General features: G+C 39.9%; 1 long non-coding RNA gene across 1 annotated transcript in view; it reads left to right on the top strand.

Annotated features, from left to right (window-relative positions):
* LOC144292966 (uncharacterized) overlaps positions 1–22,754 on the top strand; it is a 412,082-nt gene that overhangs the window by 6,990 nt on the left and 382,338 nt on the right. The gene's annotated exons all lie outside the window — the stretch shown is intronic.

Here is a 22,754-nt window from a genome sequence, read left to right as displayed (position 1 = left end):
AACCAACTTAAGTGCCCCCATTGGGAAGATGCATGGTCCCTCTGGGCTGAATTAGTTCCTCTGTCCTCTATTTCCACAGAAAGCAAGTTGGAGCCAAGGGATAGAGGAAAGGCAATGGACCCCATTTGGGAGCAGCAATGCATGTAAGATGAACATTTACCAAGTGTATGATGAATGAATAAATGAATAAATGAAAGAGTGAAAGGAAGTCAAGACCAACCAATAGGTAATGGAAAATGAGGAAATCAGAAAACTTGACTAAGGGCGGTTTATGAGCATTTAGAGGAGTCATCACCAGGACCCAGCATGGCTTCATCAAGGACTGGTTTGCCAGTGATCTCACTGGTAGAGTCTTCAGACTTGTTGGTTGGAGGAAGGCTATGAACATAATCTATCTTAATTTCAGAAAAGCGATTAAAGTCCCACTTGATTTTTGTTGTTATTTTTGTTGAGATGGTGAAATGCAGACTTGATCATACTATTAGGTTAATTTCAGCTGGTAGAAAAAAACTTTATCCAAATAGTGTTGACTATACCATTTTTCTTCCTGGAATGAGATACCTAATGGAGTACCATAGGGTTAAGGTCTTGGGCCTGACTCTTCAGCTTTTTTTTTTTTTTTAATGATTTATTTTGAAATGAGTATAAATTCACAAGAGGTTATGAAAAATATATAGAAAAATATATAGCATAGAAGTATGCTTCATTCTGTTTCTTTCATTGATAACATTTTTGTATAACTATAATGTGATATCAAAACCAGGAAATTGGTATTGGTACAATCCAAAGTTTATTCAGCTTTTACCCAGTGTTACATGAATGTCTTTGTGTGTATATGTAACTCTGCGCAACTTTATTACATGTATGAGTTCATGTGACCTCACCACAATCAAGATATAGAGCTGTCATCATGAATGTCTGTCCTGCTGTCTCCTTATAGCCACATCCACACCTCATCCCCATCCGTTATCTGACAACCACTTATCTGTTCTTCACCTTTGTAATTCCGTTATTTCCAGGATGTGGTATAAATGGAATCCTATAGTATGCAATGTTTGAGATTGGCTTTTTTCACTGAGTATAATTTCCTTGAGATCCAACCAAATTGTGTGTCTCAATAGTCTGTTGCTTTTTATTGCTGAGTAGTACATAGTTTGTTGTATGGACATACCACAGTTTAACCATTCACCTGCTAAAGGATATTTGGGTTCTTTCCAGTTTTGGGCTATTATTAATGAGGCTATTGAAGATTTTTATATAGGTTTTTTTTTAAAGATTTTAAACATAGAGAGAGAGAGAGAGAGAGAGAGAGGCAGAGACATAGGCAGAGGGAGAAGCAGGCTCCATGCAGGGAGCCTGACACAGGACTTGATCCCAGGTCTCCAGGATCACACCCTGGGCCGAAGGCGGTGGTAAACCGCTGAGCCACCTGGGCTGCCCTTTATACAAGTTTTTGAGCATAAGTTTTAACTTCTATGGGATAAATGCCTAAAAGTGCAACTGCTGGGTTATATGATAATTATATGTTTAGTTTTAACAATTCAGTAAATTACTATCAAAATAGCTGTACCATTCTCATCAGCAAGGCTTGAGTGATCCAGTTTGTCTGCATCCTGGCCAACATTTGGTGTTATCACTATTTTTAATGTTAGCCATTCTGATATATGTATAGTAATACTTTGTTGAAGTTTTAATTTGCATTTTTCTAATTGCTAAAATGTTGAATATCTTTTCATATGTATACTCTCTGTATATACTCCAGTGAAATTTTTGTTCATGTCTTTGTGCATTTCCTAATTGGATTGTTTGTTTCCTACTGTTGAGTTTTGAAAGTTCTTTATGTATTGTAAATACAAGTCCTTTATTGTATATATGACTTGCAAATATTTTCTCCCAGTGTATCCTCATAACAGTATCTTTTGGAGAAGTTTTACATTTTGATGAGGTCTAATTTATCAAGTTTTCCTTTAATGGATCATGATTTTGGTGTAAAATCTAAAATGTCTTCACCTAATCCTGAAGATGTTCTCCCATCTATTTTCTAAAAGTTTTACCATTTTACATTTTACATTTCAGTCCATAAGTCATTGTAGGTTAATAGACTCAACTTTTAAAGTCAAAGAGGTTGAAGATAAGATAGATATGCAGGTAATACAAGCTCCTGGAATATAGGATAAACTAGTAAGATAAAATTTATAAGCATGCAGGACTGCCTGGGTAGCTCAGTTGGTTAAGCTTAATTTCGGCTCAGGTCATGATCTCAGGGTCTTGAGATTGGGCTCCACACTGGGCATGGAGCCTGCTTAAGATTCTCTCTTTCTTCCTCTGACCCTCCTCCTCCCATCCTTCCTTTCTTAAAAAAAAAAAAAATATATATATATATATATAATATATTATATTGTAATATATGTATAATATATATGTATATATATATGCACAATATCAGAGTTTAATGTGATGGTTGAAAATGTGGGTGTGGGGATCCCTGGGTGGCGCAGCGGTTTGGTGCCTGCCTTTGGCCCAGGGCGCGATCCTGGAGACCCGGGATCGAATCCCACATCAGGCTCCCGGTGCATGGAGCCTGCTTCTCCCTCTGCCTGTGTCTCTGCCTCTCTCTCTCTCTGTAACTATCATAAATAAATAAAAAAAAAAATTAAAAAAAAAAAAAAAAAGAAAATGTGGGTGTGGGTTCTGGAGCCAGCCTGGCTTGGTTTCAAATGCCTGCCCTGCCTGGGAGTCCTAGGGAAGTCTGGTAATCTCTCTATGTCTGAGTTTCTGCATCTACAAAATGGGATTAATAAGAGTACTTGCCTTAGAGGGTTGTTTTGAGGACTTAATGAGATAATACAAACGGAACACTTAGAACTGTATTCAAAGAAATGCTGCCTATTATATAAAATTTGAGCAATCACAGGGGAGACCCAACCAAGGAAGGAGTGCCTGTGGAAAGAAATCCTGGTGTATACAAAGAAGTGGAGAAGTTAACCTAACTTATTTGAAACTTTTAACATGTCTTTGCACAATTTTTGTCTGATTATATATGCTTATAAACATGTCTTCATCCAGAAATAACAAGGTTTACATAGGGTTGAAATAACAAGGAATTTAAATCCATTCAGTGAAAACAGGAGTCTGTTTAGGACTGTGTAGATACTCAAATGCATTTTTCATATTCTTGTTGACATTTTACAAAGTGAAGTCATTATTTTAAATTATCAGCTATTAGAAAAAGGTCACAATTTCTGTGTAGGTATCATAACTCAGCAGGAGGGAAGCAGGGCATTGCCAGAGTTCATATTAATAACCTGATGTGGGGGTCATGTAGATTCTCAGCCTCTCATAGTGGGGACTTCCGGCCTCCAGCCCTTGGTACCACCAACAGAAAGTTGTTGGGAGAAGGATCTTTCATACGGTCTCTGTGTTTGCTGAAAATGAGGAAAAGGGGGAGGTGGAGATGTAGGAGGGTTGACTAGGTGGAGAACGAGCTTCCTGGAAGTGAGAGGAAGAAGATACTGCAAATATTAGACATTAAAAGAGAGGGAGGACAGGGGAAGTGAAGAGTGCCTCCGATTCCTAGAAAGAGATGGGCCTCCCATGGACTGCAGTCTGTTCATTACTTTTCCAGAAAGCAGTTGAGGGGCACTGGGCAATTTACCCACTCTCTCCATGCCTGGGTTTCCTTTTCTGGCTCATAATGATAAGAGTGTCTGGCTGCACACTCCATGGGCTGTTATCAATTACATGAAAGTTCTTTAAGCAAAACAAATATCTGACATGATTTTACTTCATTGTGGATCAAATATATGTGTATCTTTGTTCATTCTTCTTAAAAAATTTATTTATTTTCTGTTTTTTTTTGTGTATTTTTTTATTGGAGTTCGACTTGCCAAAACCCAGTACTCATCCTGTCAAGTGCCCCCCCTCAGTGCCCATCACCCAGTCACCCCAAACCCCCGCCCACCTCCCCTTCCACTACCCTTTGTTCATTTCCCAGAGTTAGGAGTCTCTCATGTGCTGTCATCCTCACTGATATTTCCTACTCATTTTCTCTCCTTTCCCCTTTATTCCCTTTAACTATTTTTTATATTACCCAAATGTATGAGACCATATAATGTTTGTCCTTCTCCGATTGACTTCACTCAGCATAATACCCTCCAGTTCCATCCACATTGAAGCAAATGGTGGATATTTGTCATTTCTAATGGCTGAGGAATATTCCATTGTATACATAAACCACATCTTCTTTATCCATTCATCTTTCGATGGACACCGAGGCTCCTTCCACAGTTTGGCTATTGTGGACATTGCTGCTATCAACATCGGGGTGCAGGTGTCCCGGCATTTCATTGCATCTGTATCTTTGGGGTAAATCCCCAACAGTGCAATTGCTGGGTCGTAGGGCAGGTCTATTTTTAACTCTTTGAGGAACCTCCACACAGTTTTCCAGAGTGGCTGCACCAGTTCGCATTCCCACCAACAGTGCAAGAGGGTTCCCTTTTCTCCGCATCCTCTCCAACATTTGTGGTTTCCTGCCTTGTTAATTTTCCCCATTCTCACTTGTGTGAGGTGGTATCTCATTGTGGTTTTGATTTGTATTTCCCTGATGGCAAGTGATGCAGAGCATTTTCTCATGTGCATGTTGGCCATGTCTGTCTTCCTCTGTGAGATTTCTGTTCATGTCTTTTGCCCATTTCATGATTGGATTGTTTGTTTCTTTGCTGTTGAGTTTAAGAAGTTCTTTATAGATCTTGGAAACTAGCCCTTTATCTGATACGTCATTTGCAAATATCTTCTCCCATTCTGTAGGTTGTCTTTTAGTTTTGTTGACTGTATCCTTTGCTGTGCAAAAGCTTCTTATCTTGATGAAGTCCCAATAGTTCATTTTTGCTTTTGTTTCTTTTGGTCTTCGTGGATGTATCTTGCAAGAAGTTACTGTGGCCGAGTTCAAAAAGGGTGTTGCCTGTGTTCTCCTCTCCTCTCCTCTCCTCTTGTCTCACATTTAGATCTTTCATCCATTTTGAGTTTATCTTTGTGTATGGTGAAAGAGAGTGGTCCAGTTTCATTCTTCTGCATGTGGATGTCCAATTTTCCCAGCACCATTTATTGAAGAGACTGTCTTTCTTCCAATGGATAGTCTTTCCTCCTTTGTCGAATATTAGTTGACCATAAAGTTCAGGGTCCACTTCTGGGTTCTCTATTCTGTTCCACTGATCTATGCGTCTGTTTTTGTGCCAGTACCACACTGTCTTGATGACCACAGCTTTGTAGTACAACCTGAAATCTGGCATTGTGATGCTCCCAGATATGGTTTTCTTTTTTAAAATTCCCCTGGCTATTCGGGGTCTTTTCTGATTCCACACAAATCTTAAAATAATTTGTTCTAACTCTCTGAAGAAAGTCCATGGCATTTTGATAGGGATTGCATTAAACGTGTAAATTGCCCTGGGTAACATTGACATTTTCACAATATTAATTCTGCCAATCCATGAGCATGGAATATTTTTCCATCTCTTTGTGTCTTCCTCAATTTCTTTCAGAAGTGTTCTATAGTTTTTAGGGTATAGATCCTTTACCTCTTTGGTTAGGTTTATTCCTAGGTATCTTATGCTTTTGGGTGCAATAGTAAATGGGACTGACTCCTTAATTTCTCTTTCTTCAGTCTCATTGTTAGTGTATAGAAATGCCACTGATTTCTGGGCATTGATTTTGTATCCTGCCACGCTACCAAATTGCTGTATGAGTTCTAGCGATCTTGGGGTGGAGGCTTTTGGGTTTTCTATGTAGAGTATCATGTCATTGGCGAAGAGGGAGAGTTTGACTTCTTCTTTGCCAATTTGAATGCCTTTAATGTCTTTTTGTTGTCTGATTGCTGAGGCTAGGACTTCCAGTACTATGTTGAATAGCAGTGGTGAGAGTGGACATCCCTGTCCTGTTCCTGATCTTAGGGGAAAGGCTCCCAGTGTTTCCCCATTGGGAATGATATTTGCTGTGGGCTTTCATAGATGGCTTTTAAGATGTTGAGGAATGTTCCCTCTATCCCTACACTCTGACGAGTTTTGATCAGGAATGGATGCTGTATTTTGTCAAATGCTTTTTCTGCATCTATTGAGACGATCACATGGTTCTTGTTTTTTTTCTTGTTGATATGATCTATCACGTTGATTGCTTTACAAGTGTTGAGCCAGCCTTGCATCCCTGGGATAAATCCCACTGGTCATGGTGAATAATTTTCTTAATATATTGTTGGATCCTATTGGCTAGGATCTTGTTGAGAATTTTTGCATCTGTGTTCATCAGGGATACTGGTCTGTAATTCTCCTTTTTGGTGGGGTCTTTGTCTGGTTTGGGAATTAAGGTGATGCTGGCCTCATAGAATAAGTTTGGAAGTATTCCATTCCTTTCTATCTTTTGGAACAGCTTTAGTAGAATAGGTATTGTTTCTTCTTTTTTTAAAAAAGATTTTATTTATTTATGAGAGAGAGAGAGAGAGAGAGAGGAAGAGACACAGACAGAGGGAGAAACAGGCTCCATGCAGGGAACCCGATGTAGGACTCGATCCGGGGACTCCAGGACCATGCCCCAGGCCCAAGGCAGGCACTAAATCACTGAACCACCCAGACTGCCCTCATAATAGGTTTTTAAAACTGTTTGTTTTTCCTTGGTATTGGTTGTGATCCCTTGTTTTTCATTCGTGATTTTATTAATTAGAGTCTTTTCTCTTTTGTTGTTAATAAGGCTGGCTAATGGTTTATCTATCTTATTCTTTCAAAGAACCAACTCCTGGTTTTATTGATCTGTTCTACAGTTCTTCTGGTCTCTATTTCATTGAGTTCTGCTCGAATCTTTAATAACTCTCTTCTGCTTGGTGTAGGTTTTATTTGCTGTTCTTTCCCCAGTTTCTTTAGGTGCAGGGCTAGCTTGTGTATTTGAGTTTTTCCCAATTTTTGAGGGATGCTTGTATTGCAATGTAGGATTCCCTCTTAGGACAGCTTTTGCTGTATCCCAAAGATTTTGAGCAGTTGTATCTTCATTCTCATAGTTTCCATGAATCTTTTTAATTCTTCTCTAATTTCATGATTGACCCATTCATCTTTTAGCAGGATGCTCTTTCACCTCCACGTGTTTGAGTTTCTTCCAAATTTCTTCTTGTGATTGAGTTCTAGTTTCAAAGCATTATGGTCTGAAAATATGCAGGGGACAATCCCAGTCTTTTGCTATTGGTTGAGACCTCATTGTGACCCAGTATATGATCTATTCTGGAGAAAGTTCCATGGGCACTTGAGAAGAATGTGTATTCAGTTGCGTTTGGATGTAAAGTTCTGTAAATATCTGTGAAATCCATCTGGTCCAGGGTATCATTTAAAGCTCTTGTTTCTTTGGAGATGTTGTGCTTAGAAGATCTCTCATTTGCAGAAAGCACCATGTTGAAGTCTCCTACTATTAGTATATTATTATCTAAGTATGTCTTTACTTTAGTTATTAATTGATTGATATACTTGGCAGCTCCCACATTTGGGGCATAAATATTCATGATTGTTAGGTCCTCTTGTTGGATAGATCCTTTAAGTATGATATAGTGTCCCTTTTCATCTCTTACTACAGTCTTTGGGATAAAATTTTATTTATCTGATATGAGGATGGCTACCCCAGCTTTCTTTTGAGGACCATTTGAATGGTAAATGGTTCTCCAACGTTTCATTTTCAGGCTGTAGGTGTCCTTAGATCTAAAACGAGTCTCTTGTAGACAGCAAATAGATGGGTCCTGCTTTTTTATCCAGTCTGAAACCCTGCATCTTTTGATGGGATCATTAAGCCCATTCACATTCAGAGTTACTATTGAAAGATATGAATTTAGTGTCATCGTAATACCTATTCAGTCCCTGTTTTTGTGGATTGTTTCTTTGGGCTCCCTCTTTCTTTTATAAGGTTCCCTTTAATATTTCTTGCAGAGCTTGTTTGATGGTCACATATTCTTTCAGTTTTTGCCTAGCTTGGAAGCTCTTTATCTCTCCTTCTATTCTGAATGAGAGCCTTGCTGGATAAAGTATTCTTGGCTGCATGTTCTTCTCATTTAGGACCCTGCATATACCATGCCAGCCCTTTCTGGCCTGCCAGGTCTCTGTGGAGAGGTCTGCTGTGAATCTAATATTTCTCCCTATATAAGTTAGGGATCTCTTGTCTCTTGCTACTTTAAGGATTTTCTCTTTCTCTTTGGAATTTGCAAGTTTCACTATTAAATGTTGGGGTGTTGAACAGTTTTTATTGATTTTAGGGGGGAATCTCTCTATCTCCTGGATCTGAATGCCTGTTTCCCTCCCCAAATTAGGAAAGTTCTCAGCTATGATTTGTTCAAATATGCTTTCTGGTCCTCTGTCCCTCTTGGCGCCTTCTGGAACCCCAATTAAACATAGATTTTTCCTTCTGAGGCTGTCATTTATTTCCCTTAACCTTTCCTCATGGTCTTTTGTTTTTGTCTTTTTTCCTCAGCTTCCTTCTTTGCCATCAACTTGTCTTCATGTCACTCACTCTTTCTTCTACCTCATTAACCCTCATTGTTAGGACCTCCAGTTTGGATTGCATCTCATTTAATTGATTTTTAATTTCAGCCTGATTAGATCTAAATTCTGTAGTCATGAAGTCTCTTGAATCCTTTATGCTTTTCTCCAGAGCCACCAGTAGCTTTATAATTGTGCTTCTGAATTGGCTTTCTGACATCAAATTGTAATCCAAATTCTGTAACTCTGTGGCAGAGAGTACTATTTCTGGTTCTTTCTTTTGCGGTGAGTTCTTCTTTCTAGTCATTTTTCTCAGTGCAGAGTGGCTAAAAATGGATTGTACTTGTTACAAACTCTTCTCTCTGTAGCATTCCAGCTGTTCTCTCTTTAAATCTCAGGTCGAATTCGTGGGTTTTCAGGATGATTTGAAAGTTATCTAGGTAAGTTGGTGGGGACAGGTGACTTGGGGACCTATTCCTCTGCCATCTTGCCCCTAGAATCTCTTTGTTCATTCTTATTGTAGCATATACCTTAACACAATCTCCCTCTCCCTCTCCTGCTCCCTTGGCCTTTGGATTTTTGGTTCCCCTCTCCACCTTATTAGCAGTGTCTCAGCAGTGTGGCATGGCTCGCTTTATCATAGGTGCTCTTTTGTCTTGTAACTTCCATACCATGTTTCTAGTTAGATCATTAAGCTTACTTTCCTCTCCTAAATGTGTACTGTAGGAGACTGACCTGGCTTGTTCACCCTATGCCTTATTACTTCTCAGATGTCCTTATGCCTGAAAAAATACAGGCTCTAAGTCTACCCAAAGAACCAAGTTCGAATTTGTCTTAAAGAATAAACAGTTACATATTGTCAATATTATGAAATACAACTGTAGATTCACTTTACTCACAGTTACACTGAAATTGTGCATGTGTGGAATAGTTTGAAAAGAATAATTTTTTTTAAAAGTACCATAAATTTGTCTGTTTTTTTGCAGAAAACAGTATTTTTTAGGGTTTGTTCTTATGGGCATTATGATCATCATTGCCTTCAATTTTTAACTATGTAGTTAATCAGTAAAAGTATTCACAGGTTTAGACCAAAAATTGAAAGTTAAAGAATTAGTCCTCTGGGAGGATATTTTGGGGGAAAAAAATACAGTGACCACAAATTAAGTATGAAAACATGAGAGGGGAATTTCTAATAGTGGGCCATATAAAGACCTTGGAATAACCTCAAGTTTTCTTAGTTTGAATGTATATTTGCTGTTCACATTTGAGTTCCCCATTGCAACCTCATTAATATTGAGAAATAGAGTAACATGTGTCTCAGGAGAAGAGAAATATGCATATACTATCTGTATATATATTTTCATGATTTGGAGAAGCATTAGGAAGATAGTCTTGATGAAAATATCTCTCAAAATTTAGCCACAAAATCCTGAAAATCCATCATTGGGGAACTTTTCTTGGAGTTCCAGCTCTCCAGGAGGAAGACATTATTAAGCTGCTGTCAGTCAAGGACACATGTACAAGCCAGATAGGATTGTCACAAAACACAGGCTCTGGAGTCAGATGGAGCTAGATTGAATTTAGCTTTGACACTCGCTCTGAGATTCTGGGCAAACTTTTTACCTTCTCTGAGTCCCAATTGCTTCATCTGTAAAATAGGGTTAATAATGACTATCACATTAAAGACTCAATGTAAATGAGCTGATATATTTAAAGACCCAATACAATACTGAAACTAGGCTCTTGATCAGGAGTGCCTGGGTGGCTCAATAGGTTAAGCATCCGACTCTTGATTGTGGCTCAGGTCATGATCTCAGGGTTGTGAGATGGAGCTCCTGTGTTAGGCTCCATGCTGAGAGTGGAGCCTGCTTAAGATTCTCTCTCTCCCTCTCCCTCTCCCTCTCCCTCTCCCTCTGCCTCTCCCTTCTCCCCATGCATGCTCTTTCTATCCCAGAAAATTAAATAAACAAAGTAGGTACATAGCAATGATAATTATTAGCGATAACAGTAATATTTAATTCAGACTGGGTTTTGTTTAGTTTGGAGGTAGATAAAGACATTAAAGAGGTAGACAGATTCAGATCATTTTAAGGAAGATAATTTCCAGATTCTACATTTCTATTCATCTGCTTGCAAATATGCCTGCATCAGGTTGCTTCTCCTTTTTCATCTTTCCTTTTATAATTTCCCCTCATCTGCCTTTCAAAAGAGAGACAAATATCTCATCCAACTCAAATCATACTATGGTGCATTGCCATGGATATAGAAAGCTCTCGGATACAAAACAAAGGCAACTTAATCTATAGGGATTTGAGAGCCTCCTTTATTCAAAATGACACCATGAACCAAACATAATAAGGCATCATGTCTTTCCTTGTCTTATGCTTATCTCTGTTGGGGCAAAGCATAACTAACTGTTAAGAACTGAATGTTTCTCTCTCCATTCATCCACTGAATGAATTAATTCAATGAATGTCATTCATTGACACTTTAACACCCAAAGTTATTGTATTAGGAGGCAGGGATTTTGGGAGATAATTAGGTCATGAGAGTGGAATCGTCATGAATGGGATGAACACCTTGTAAGAAGAGATACATATGGGAGCCTGCTCCCTTTGTGCTGTCTGCCACATGGGGGATACAATGAGAAGATGGACATCTGGAAATCGAGAAGAGGACTCTCATCAGAAACCAGATCTTCCAGCACCTGATCACCTGATCTTGGACTGCAGGCCTGTGAGAAATTAGTATTTGTTGTTTAAGCCAGCTGTCTGGTAATTTGTTATAGCATCCTGAACTAAGACAAATATGTAAACAGTTGTGCTGACACATATTTAGATGTTTGGTTTTCAAGTATACTGCGGATTAGGCAGGGGATGAAGTGAATAATGATAGCTCTGTGTGTGTGTGTGTGTGTGTGTGTCTTCACTACTAGCAAAGAAGATATTGTTCTTGAGGAAAGAATCCTTTGAGAACGGAGTTAAAAAGAACATCTCCTGAAAATATTGATGATAGCAGCACGTTATTCGACAAACTCATGGTAGGGTTTCTGTACTTCAGCTGGCTAGCTATCTTGAAATGTTCAGGATTTTTAGAAGCATCCTGGAAAATGCCAGTCGGCCATGAGCTCTACTTTCTCTGCAATTTTACCATCTCAGTAATGAGGATGAGTTCTTTGAGTACTCTCATTTATCTGCATTTTAGTCTCATCTCAGTGGTATAATTTGCATGATTTCAAGATGGAAAGACCCACAAGTTCTTCCAACATATCAATGTTGTATTTTATTTTATTTTATTTATTTTATTTTATTTTTTAATAATAAATTTATTTTTTATTGGTGTTCAATTTGCCAACATACAGAATAACACCCAGTGCTCATTCCGTCAAGTGCACCCCTCAGTGCCCGCCACCCAGTCACCCCCCAACCCCACCCTCCTCCCCTTCCACCACCCCTAGTTCGTTTCCCATAGTTAGGAGTCTTTATGTTCTGTCTCCCTTTCTGATATTTCCTACCCATTTCTTCTCCCTTCCCCTCTATTCCCTTTCACTATTACTTATATTCCCCAAATGAATGAGACCATATAATGTTTGTCCTTCTCCGATTGACTTATTTCACTCAGCATAATACCCTCCAGTTCCATCCACATCGAAGCAAATGGTGGGTATTTGTCATTTCTAATGGCTGAGGAATATTCCATTGTATACATAAGCCACATCTTCTTTATCCACTCATCTTTCAATGGACAGTGAGGCTCCTTCCACAGTTTGGCTATTGTGGACATTGCTGCTATAAACATCGGGGTGCAGGTATCCCGGCGTTTCATTGCATCTGTATCTTTGGGGTAAATCCCCAGCAGTGTAATTGCTGGGTCGTAGGACAGATCTATTTTTAACTCTTTGAGGAACTTCCACACAGTTTTCCAGAGTGGCTGCACCAGTTCACATTCCCACCAACAGTGTAAGAGGGTTCCCTTTTCTCCTCATCCTCTCCAACATTTGTGGTTTCCTGCCTTGTTAATTTTCCCCATTCTCACTTGTGTGAGGTGGTATCTCATTGTGGTTTTGATTTGTATTTCCCTGATGGCAAGTGATGCAGAACACTTTCTCATGTGCTTGTTGGCCATGTCCATGTCTTCCTCTGAATGGATGAAAGATCTAAATGTGAGACAAGATTCCATCAAAATCTTAGAGGAGAACACAGGCAACACCCTTTTTGAACTCGGCCACAGCAACTTCTTGCAAGATACATCCACGAAGGCCAAAAGAAACAAAAGCAAAAATGAACTATTGGGACTTCATCAAGATAAGAAGCTTTTGCACAGCAAAGGATACAGTCAACAAAACTAAAAGACAACCTACAGAATGGGAGAAGATATTTGCAAATGACATATCAGATAAAGGGCTAGTTTCCAAGATCTATAAAGAACTTCTTAAACTCAACAGCAAGGAAACAAACAATCCAATCATGAAATGGGCAAAAGACATGAACAGAAATCTCACAATGTTGTATTTTATAATAAGAAACATATATTAGAGGTAAGTTAATATTTTGCATTTTTTCAGTATTTATTCAAATTTACAAGAGAAACATTGCATTAATTTTTGCTAAAAGTTGGCAAAATATGAAATCCATGATCATTTTTGTGAAGGTACCAGTCTCCTGCTCACTGTCACTCACCAATGACTTTTCTGCTCAGATATCGAATCCTACCATGTGCTTATTAGGAGTATTAGACTGCTCTGACTGCTATAACAAAATACCACACACAGGATGGCTTAGCCAACAGAAATTGGTTTTCTCACAGTTCTGGAAGCAAAGGTCAAGATCAGGGTTACAGGCATAGTGCTAATGAGGGCTCTTTCTGGCTTGCGGGCAGCCACCTCCTCTCAGTGTCCTTACATGGTGGAAAGTACTCTGGAGTCTTTCTCTTTTCTTACAAAGGCACCCTTTGGGTTAGAACTCCACCCTTATGATGTCATTTAACTTTTATCACCTCCTCACAGGCCCTGTGTCTAAATATATTGGCGGTTAGGGCTTTGATATAGGAATATTAAGGGCGGGGGACACAATTCAGTCCATAACATTGGGTTTAACTTAACACCAATGTGTTGCAAATTGTACTCTAAATAATGTGCTCAACCATCCTTAATGTACTTTTTGTAAGCTTCTACTTATTAATGATTGGGTTTTTACTCTTCCTATCAATTTACATAAGATATTTTAACTAGTCTTTTAAAATCAGAACACCTATTTAGTTTCAAAAACAAGTCACAATTTTTCCCAGGTGCAAAGCAAATATAGAATGACTTAAGATTTAGAAAACCGGTTTAATTAGCATTAATTTCTCCCTTTCAGATGTTAATGTATTGCCAATTCTGTGAAATATATAATATATAAACATAACTGACCTCAGCCAACTTTGGGAAGAAGTCACTAATATAGGGATAAATATCATCCAGCATCTGTGTCTGTCTTTTTGTTGTGTCTTTACTACATACTTTGAGATGTCCATAAAAAAATGAAATGTGACATTAGGCATTGGTCTTTGTTCATAGTCAAGGAGAAAAGTCCTAACATGCACAATTTATATAATTTTGCTTTTAACCCTAGTTTTATCTATGTTAGCTCCATGAGCAAGATGCCTCTAAAAAAGATGAATAGTATAATCAATAGTCACGTGATAAGTTTTGGTTAAAATTTTTTTGGTCATACTTCCTAAAAACTGAAAAAATGCAGAACTCTAGAGACTGGATAGCAATGGTTTTGCTTGGTTTTGTTTTTTAATTAGGTGGTTTCCAGTTCTCCGTTTTCAAAAAAAAATTAGAGGAGGACCTAACCAAGTTGACCACAGATAGATAATGAAAATACTTTTTTGATAATAGATTACTGTACATTTTTTGACTTATAATTATGAAGGTATTCAAATAAAAGAGTGACATTTCCATGAGAAAATGCCTAACATTCTCATTACTTATTTAATTGAATAAGATTTCTCAGGGCTTATGTATATAAAATTGAAAAATGGGACAGAATTGCTGCCGAACCCTGTCTTATTCTAACAGGATAACAGGTAACAGCCTAGATAAATGAACTTATTAAAAAAGATTCACTTATTCATTTGTATTGATTTTCTGATAAAGCTTTACTTGATATGCTTGAGAATTATTTCTCAAAATATGCTATGTATGTATGCTACTTTGGTCAACTGTGTACTAAAAATCATTGTACAGATAACCCAGAAAACTTTAAAAATACTTAGAACATTATGGTCATACAAAATTACAATGTTTTAATTTCAACCCAAAGACAATTATTTTTGTAATGGTAGTGAAGTTAATAGAGTGATCAGACAAAATTTATCAAATATAAAAATATATTACATTAATGAGATCCTTTTTGGGAAATATGAGATCAAGGAGAAAAAAGAATGACATACATTTCCATCTGTCAAAAAAGAATTTGTGAATTTTTTTTTTTTACATTTTATTTATTTATTCATGAGGGACGAGAGAGAGAGAGAGAGAGAGAGAGAGACAGAGAGAGAAGCAGGCTTCATGCAGAGAGCCCGGCGCGTGGGACTCAATCCTGGGTCTCCAGGGTCACACCCTGGGCTGGAGGTGGTGCTAAACCGCGGAGCCTGTCTGTGAATTTTTTAAATGAGTGAAAATAGGTATCAAATTACTTTGGCATTTAGAATCCATTGGGTAGAAACTGTGATACAAGTTTTGTTTAAAAATCAATATTTAGAAGTGCATGGATGGCTCAGTTGGTTAAGTGGCTGCCTTCAGCTCAGTTCATAATCCCAAGGTCCTGGGATCAAGCCCCATGCCAGGCTCACTGCTCAGTGGGGAGTCAGCTTCTCCCTCTGCCCCTCTTTACCCCTTTTCATGCTCACTTGCACTCTCTCTCTCTTTCAAATAAATAAATAAAATATTTTTTTAAAAATCGATATTTATAATGTTTCTGGGTGGCTCAGTCAGTTGAACATCCAATTCTTGATCTCAGCTCAGGTCTCAGTCTCGGGGTTGTGAGTTTGAGCCCCACATTGAGCTCCACACTGTGCATGGAGCCTGCTTAAAAGTAAAAATGAAAATAAAGAAATAAAATAAAAAAATCAATATTCCCAACATGATAGTACATATTTTAAATATATTCAAGTTTGTGATGAAAAATTTTATGTGTCTACTTGAAAATGTGCAAGAGGATACACAATTTTTCAACATTCTTTTAGGAGGTATGTGAGAAAAAAGTTTGAAGACCATTGATTTGACATGTCAAATCTTAACAATTGATGATGATGGACTTTATGGGGGAAAAGGGGACAGAGAAACCTAGAGCATAGAGAAAGACAGACTTGGGTGTGCTGTTGATAGGAGCTCTTGTGATAGAAAAGTAGAGTTGGGGAAATAATTAAGAAAAAAACCCCAAGATTATACACAATTCCCAAAGTTCTGAATTTTTGGCTGGCATCCTTGAGGCATGGCCTCATCCATTATTGATGAGCTTTTGCAAAGCAGATTTATGTTAAAATTGGTTCTCTTTTCTGATGGATTTAATTAGGTTGGAGACCAAGACTCCATTATCATATCCGTGATTCCTCCGTACCTGGCACTGTGCTAGGTGCTGGAGACACAAAGAAGGGCATGATGAGAAGATCTCTTGAGGAGTGTATGGCATAGAAGGAAACTGGAAGTTAATATAATCTTGAGTTGGAAGTCACTGAACATGTGCTCTGAGTACTTTTCATTTATATCCCATGTTTCTCTGCATAAAATCTTTGAAGTACATGCCATTTGAGTTATTTTTAAAGAAGGTGTTGATGAATTTGTCATAATTATAGCAGCTCCATATACATGTGTAGTGTTTTATAGTTTTTAAGGTGATTTCACATAAAATAGCTTATTTGGTCTCAACAACAATCCTTTGTGGCAGACAAGACCTGTGTTATTACTCTCACTTCAGAGATGAGAACATTATGGCCTAGAAGGATTTGGTGGGTTTGATCACATCATAGGGCTACTAAATGGCAGAATGGGATAGAACCCAGGATGACCTTGAAGCTCCTACTTTGCCCTTTGCCCCTAAGACCATGTTAGAGCTTGAGGCACTGAGTTTCCTCTCCCACACAATGGGAAAGACAGCCCCCTTCGAGCCCCTTCTGTTCCGACACATCACGCTATTATACCAGTCTGCAAAGCCCTGACCACTCTTTCACCTGGACCATTTCTCAAGGTTGTTCATGGAGCTGGTAACCTCGAGAAGATCTGATAACAAGCACTCCGAGCTGTAAATCTACCTTACTGTTTGCTATAAAAGTATGGATCCTTCCAAGACAGTTATGATGGAAAGCCACTGCATGCCTATCATCGATCTGGGCCCATGACGTTGCCCTACGGGTTTTGAGGGTAATTGTAACCAAGGCAAATATACTGATAAATATAAACTCAGATATAGATGGGCAAATAGGAACTCATGCTTCTGACTATGCTGAGAGTAATCAAGCCCTTTGTCTTTGGCCTACAAACCTCATGTCTTTTGCCGGCATCTGTGAATGGTAACAGAGTCACTGATTCACTTGTACACAGAGTAAAATCCAGTCTCAGACCTGACATGACAGTGACATGCACTGGTTAGGCGTTTGAGGATAGTGTGTGAGGATGTGTAAGGTACGACGGGGCTCATATAGGGCTTCAGAGGACGTGTACTCCCAGAATCTGAATTCAGGAATCTGAGAGTCAGGAAAAGACCTCACAAAAGGAAGCTGGCAAAAATTGACACTCACTGGTCTAGAAATAGCCACACACTGAACCAACGAGGTCCAAGAAATCTGTTGCTTCTCTGGCAGGTTTGGTATTTTACATGTTACGGTGTCAGGCTGTGTGACCCCAGTGTGCAAAAACGTAATCGTATTATTCTGTAATGAAATGTAACTTTGCTTTCTGGTTCTAATCTCTGCCAATGGTAGATGATGGAAATTGACAAAGGTGACAATTGCTTCAAGTTTGAACTCAGATTCCTTTCCTCCTCGTTCTTCTTCAGCAAGGGGCTCTAGCATGAGGGTGGGGTGGAAAGAGGTAAATTCAGGCTAAGGTACTTTCTGTCTCTGCTGGCCTCTGCCAAGGTATGACTCATCCTACTGGATCTTGGGCATTTTGTCTCTTGCTGAACGGATGGTGACATCACTGGCGCCATCATGGCCTTCAGTTGTTACGTTCATATATTCCATGTTCTTCTCTCTCAGGGACCACTTCTGGTCCGAGAACCCTTTTCCAGCATGTAGTACCTCTTAATTCCATTTTTTTTTTTTTTTTTTTGGTGCCCTGCTGGGGTATGCAAGGCTCTCTGAGACTCATCTGCTTGGCTATGTGCTTCCACCATTGTTCATCTATCATTCACATGCCATGTTGGTTTCTCTTGGGGGCTTGCATCTCACTAGGATGCCAGGCTCTGGCCTTTCTCCTTTAGAGTCCTCCATGAACTTATCTCAGGTTTCTATCTGCTTGTCTAACTTGCTATTCCTCATGTTCCCTTTAGAGCTTGCATGTTGGGGTTGGAGAGGTAGGGACACTCTCAGGGCCTTACCAGTGTCTGAATTCCAGTTATATCTTCTGTGATATAGGCACATATCTCCCCATTTGTTAAATTTCTATCTACTTTTAATCTAATTTACATTCTTCTCCCATCAATGGTCCATGGCATAAGGTTCTCTGAATCCTCGGTGTTTGGATCTTGATATTTAGAGTTAAGCTTTGGGATGCCTGGGTGACTCAGTGGTTGAGCATCTGCCTTCATCTCAGGTCATGATCCCAGGATCTTAGGATCAAGTTCCACATTGGGCTCCACATGGGGAGCCTGTTTCTCCTTCTGTCTCTGTCTCTCTCTGTGTGTCTCTCATGAATAAATAAATAAAATCTTTAAAGTAAAATAAAGTTCAGCCTTTTTTTTTTTAAAGAAAAAAAAAAAAAGAAACCTTCTATTCTCTTGAACACCTGCCACTTACAATAGAAAGCCATGGCCTGCAGAACATAGTCTCTGCTATAGATTTAGCTCCTAACCCATGGTTTGTACTCTGCCTGGATTTTCCTACTCTGAGGGTGGCATGTACAGAAAGTGCCCACTGGCTGCTGAATAGTAGGTGAAAGAAAGGGTAACAGGAATTTAAAAGTACATAGCTTAATAATAATAATAAAAATTGCTACACTACAATTGGGAAACCATGCCTATTTCCAGGATCTTCATCAAGAGACCATGATGTTCCCAGGAAGTTGGCTAACTGCAACTGGTATAAAGAAGCTGCAACCTACTCAAATTACATTGCAACTTGCCAGGAATTAAGTAATGGTTTCCTGGAATTGGAGAGTACCATGTACGCAGCAATGTTTATCTAACACCGTGCTGAAGAGTCTGGCCTCAGCTTCTGGAGGGCCAGCGGGGTTATTGAGATCGCAATGTCTCTAGAAGGGAGGGCAGTTTATCAGTTCATTCAGGGACCCAGCTTTTGGGGGATAGAGTTGATGACTCAGCATGAAAAGCAGATTCCTTTGCTTTAACCTCTAGCTGTTTGGAAACTCCAGCTAGATAATCTGATTATAGATCTGGATTGGGATTAAAGAATTTTTATATTTATATTATTATAAATTTATATATATATATACATTTTAAAATATTTATTGAGAGAGAGAGAGAGAGAGCATGAGCAGGGGGAGGAGCAAAGGGGGAGGTGCAAGCAGATTCTGTGCTGAGCTTGGAGCCCCATGTGGGGCAAGCTTGATCTCATGACCCTGAGACCATGATCTGAGCCGAAACAGTGTCAGGCACTTAACTGAGCCACCCAGTTGCCCCAGGACTTTATATTTTAACAGGCTTCTTCTGGACCACATTTTGAGAAGATTAGATGGATTGAAGTGCTTAAGATAAAAATTAAATATTCAGTGACAATACCACCCTTTGATCCAGGCTAGAGGATCTAATTTGGGCTCAGTGGTGTGGAGGACCTGCTCTGGTCATGTCCCTCCCCATGCAATGGGGAGTCTGTGGGCTCAAGGGGATATACCAACCTATAACCTGGGACTGAGCATTTAGATGACCATCAGGGTACTGGGCCCCTGGAAGGTTCTGCTCAAATGGCCCTGAGCTGGCCAGGTTTGGCACAGGCTTTTATGCTACTGTAGACAGCCTTAGGCCTCAGCGGAGGCTGGGGGCAGCCGTTTGTGGGGATGGTGATGAAGCGCCACTGTTGGGAACTGCCGTGTCTACTAGTGGCTGGAGGAAGCCCCACGTGGAAGCCAGGCCGTGGAGGAGCTGGAGTACACTTGGGATCAGTCTCTCCCACTGTACCCCTGCATTCTTACACCTGGTGTTCCAGGTGCCTTTTTTTTTTTTTTAAGATTTTATTTATTTATTCATGAGAGACAGAGAGACAGAGCGAGGCAGAGACACAGGCAGAGGGAGAAGCAGGCTCCTTGCAGGGAGCCCTACATGGGACTCAATCCCAGGTCTCCAGGATCATGCCCTGGGCCAAACGCAGTGCTAAACCGCCGAGCCACCCAGGGATCCCCTCCAGGTGCCTTTTTAAGGCACATTTATGAGGTAGGAGAACAGAACATGTTTCATTGAGCAGCTCTTTAGCTTTGATTTATAACTTCTAAATATGTAGACGTCTGGTTTCTGGGACTTCATCGTATTCTTGCCTCATGTCCCACAATGTTTGGGGCAGATCTGATCAGTGTGTTCAATTATTAGTGTCTTAGAATTGATTTCTTCTGATTAAGAAATTGTCCTTCAAGCCCAGCCTGGGAGAAGGAAAAACGGATAAGAAGAAAAGAAAAATGTGGCCTTGGGCTCGGCCATGCTGGGTGGCCCAGTGAGGGAGAGAATCAGGCCTGTAGGGCAGGGGGAGGCTCGGGGCAGCCTTTGCAAGCCTGTCTGCTATCCTCTCCTCTGGGGGGTGGGGCTGGGGGGCATAATTCTCTTCTGCTGAACTGACCATTTCAGCTATTTTGGATGGGCCAAAACTCAGATTGTCTAACCTCCTTCTTTCCGGGATTCCAGCCTCTCCCACATCAGTCAAGTTGCCCTGATTTATTCTTGGAGGAAGACAGAGTCAGGAAATGTGAACATTTTTCAGAATGACTTTAAAATATTTTCCACCAAAATTGAATGTTAAAAAAAAGAAGAAGAAGAAAAAAAGACTTGTTCAGGGTTGTATCAACTACTTTATAAGTGGATTAACAAAGCAAATCTGATTTATTTTTTATGTTTGGAATAGACTAGAAGGTGTAAAAGGACTTGTTACATGACACTCACCCTTCTTGTTGTCATGTACCACATACTTTTTAGGAAATATTCCTTTTTACACCCAATTACTTTTGTTTTAATTCTCTGCTTCCATTGGGTGTGCTATATACAGTTGTCCAGGTTGTTTACTGCATAAGAACACCAACCCTATAAATCAGTGGGGTTTGAAATCCAGGCTAGCTTCTCCTTGTCAAGCTGAGTGGCTCTCATGAACCTGATCCACCATGAGGGAGTCTCTAATCACAAAAAGTCACAGCCTGCCCATCAAGTACGGACCTCCAGGCCTGGATCCATGCAGGAGGGTCCTTAAGGATTGTCATGATAGCCAAACATTTAAATAAGGTACACTATTTTTTTTTTTTTTCCCAAGAGGACTTCTCTGCCAGAATGACATGCCTGAGCAGGGAGCAGATCCTGGCTATCTGGTCAGATATGGCTCCTATTATAGGTCAAGAAATAAACATTCTGGTTTAAAAAGTATTTCCCATTGTATGGTTAACTGGAGTCAGCTCCCCAGAGTCTTTCCTCCTGGGTGAACTGACAACGTTGGATTTCTAAATCAGCAAAGTTGAAGGTACTACACTTGTGGTGACCTTTTGCAGCCTTATAATGTCCAGAGCAGAACAGCAGGCCGGTTGCATGCAATCCTTTGAAACCGCTTGAAATCGATTGCAGCGTACTAGGGGTTTACCTTGTAGACATGAAGAGAGGAAAACTGGTACTAACCATGGCATTCCCTGTGTGCATTTTCTTTCCTCTTACTCTGCTTTATTTTTTTTCATATTACTTTTCACTACTGGATCCTCTGTTACCTATCAGTTTGTTTATTGGCTATATATTTAACGAGTTTTTGCCACTACATATTTGTTGAATAATAAATGAATGACCCACAAGGATGCAACTATCAGCCTTTGCTGTATTGTCAGTGTACCGTTAGGAATGAAGACTGCACTTCCATGGCCCACCCTAAATGAGCATGAAATCAATCCCCTCTGGGCTGGAAGGGGAAAGGGCAAGTGTGCGGGGGAGACCCTCAAGGTAACCAAACAGTAGAGGATACCAGGATGACGCCATATGTTGAAAAAATGGTGGGAGCCTCTTAGGAGATGCTCAGCTGGGAATTTGGGTTCTTTCCCCTTGCTATCTCCCATCTCCTTGCAGCAAAGAATGCCTTTCTAGAAGGAATAGAAATTTGTGCAGCAGCCATGATTTCTGTGGGTCCCAGAAAAAAGCCACGCTGCATTACTGCTTTGAACTGTATAGTAATGTGGAACAGAACTAGCTAGAGCCAGAAAATGGAGATTTGATGAGTCCTCTAAGATAAAGTGAGTAACTGCAGCTGGAGACTGAATATTTATTGCTATTCATATATCGGTTTTGAGCAAAGAAGGTAATTAGTCCAATCTGGATCAGCATTGCTCAAGAGCATGGAGGAGGACATTTCTTCCCCTGTCTCAGCCCTGCCAGTCCTTTGCTAGCAAAGCTCAATATCTCTAGCCTCGCCCTTGAATGCTCATCACCATCTTGCTCTAATGAAAACCCAGCTCTTCACTGAGAACGCCGTCTTCCTCTTCTCCTGCAGCCCTGTCACGTGGTGGCTGTTTTCTCCCTCACGGTTTTGTGCTAGTAGACCTGGAGGTGGGATGCAATTTCTTTTTGCTCTTCCTTGTCACTTCTGCATTAGTCTCTTTCCTCCCTAAAGATGTCTTGTATTGAAACTCAGGTAGTCAGGTCATGCCACTTGGTCGTCTCACTTCATTGACATCTGTCATGTCTAGCTGGTTCCTTGGTGCTCTGGCCTCACCGTCGTGGTCCAATTCCAGTCTCTGTTCTTGGCAATTTCAACCTATAGATAGATAGTCCCTCCATTCCCCTGGTCCCTCAGTTCCCTGTCTACCTCTCTTCTCATAGTCTGGTCTGGCACTTTCTGTTACTCCCAAGGTCATACCAGACCCTGTCA

Source organism: Canis aureus, chromosome 21, assembly GCF_053574225.1.
Source record: "Canis aureus isolate CA01 chromosome 21, VMU_Caureus_v.1.0, whole genome shotgun sequence".
Taxonomy (NCBI): Eukaryota; Metazoa; Chordata; class Mammalia; order Carnivora; family Canidae; genus Canis; species Canis aureus.
This window is presented reverse-complemented; position numbering and strand designations above follow the sequence as displayed.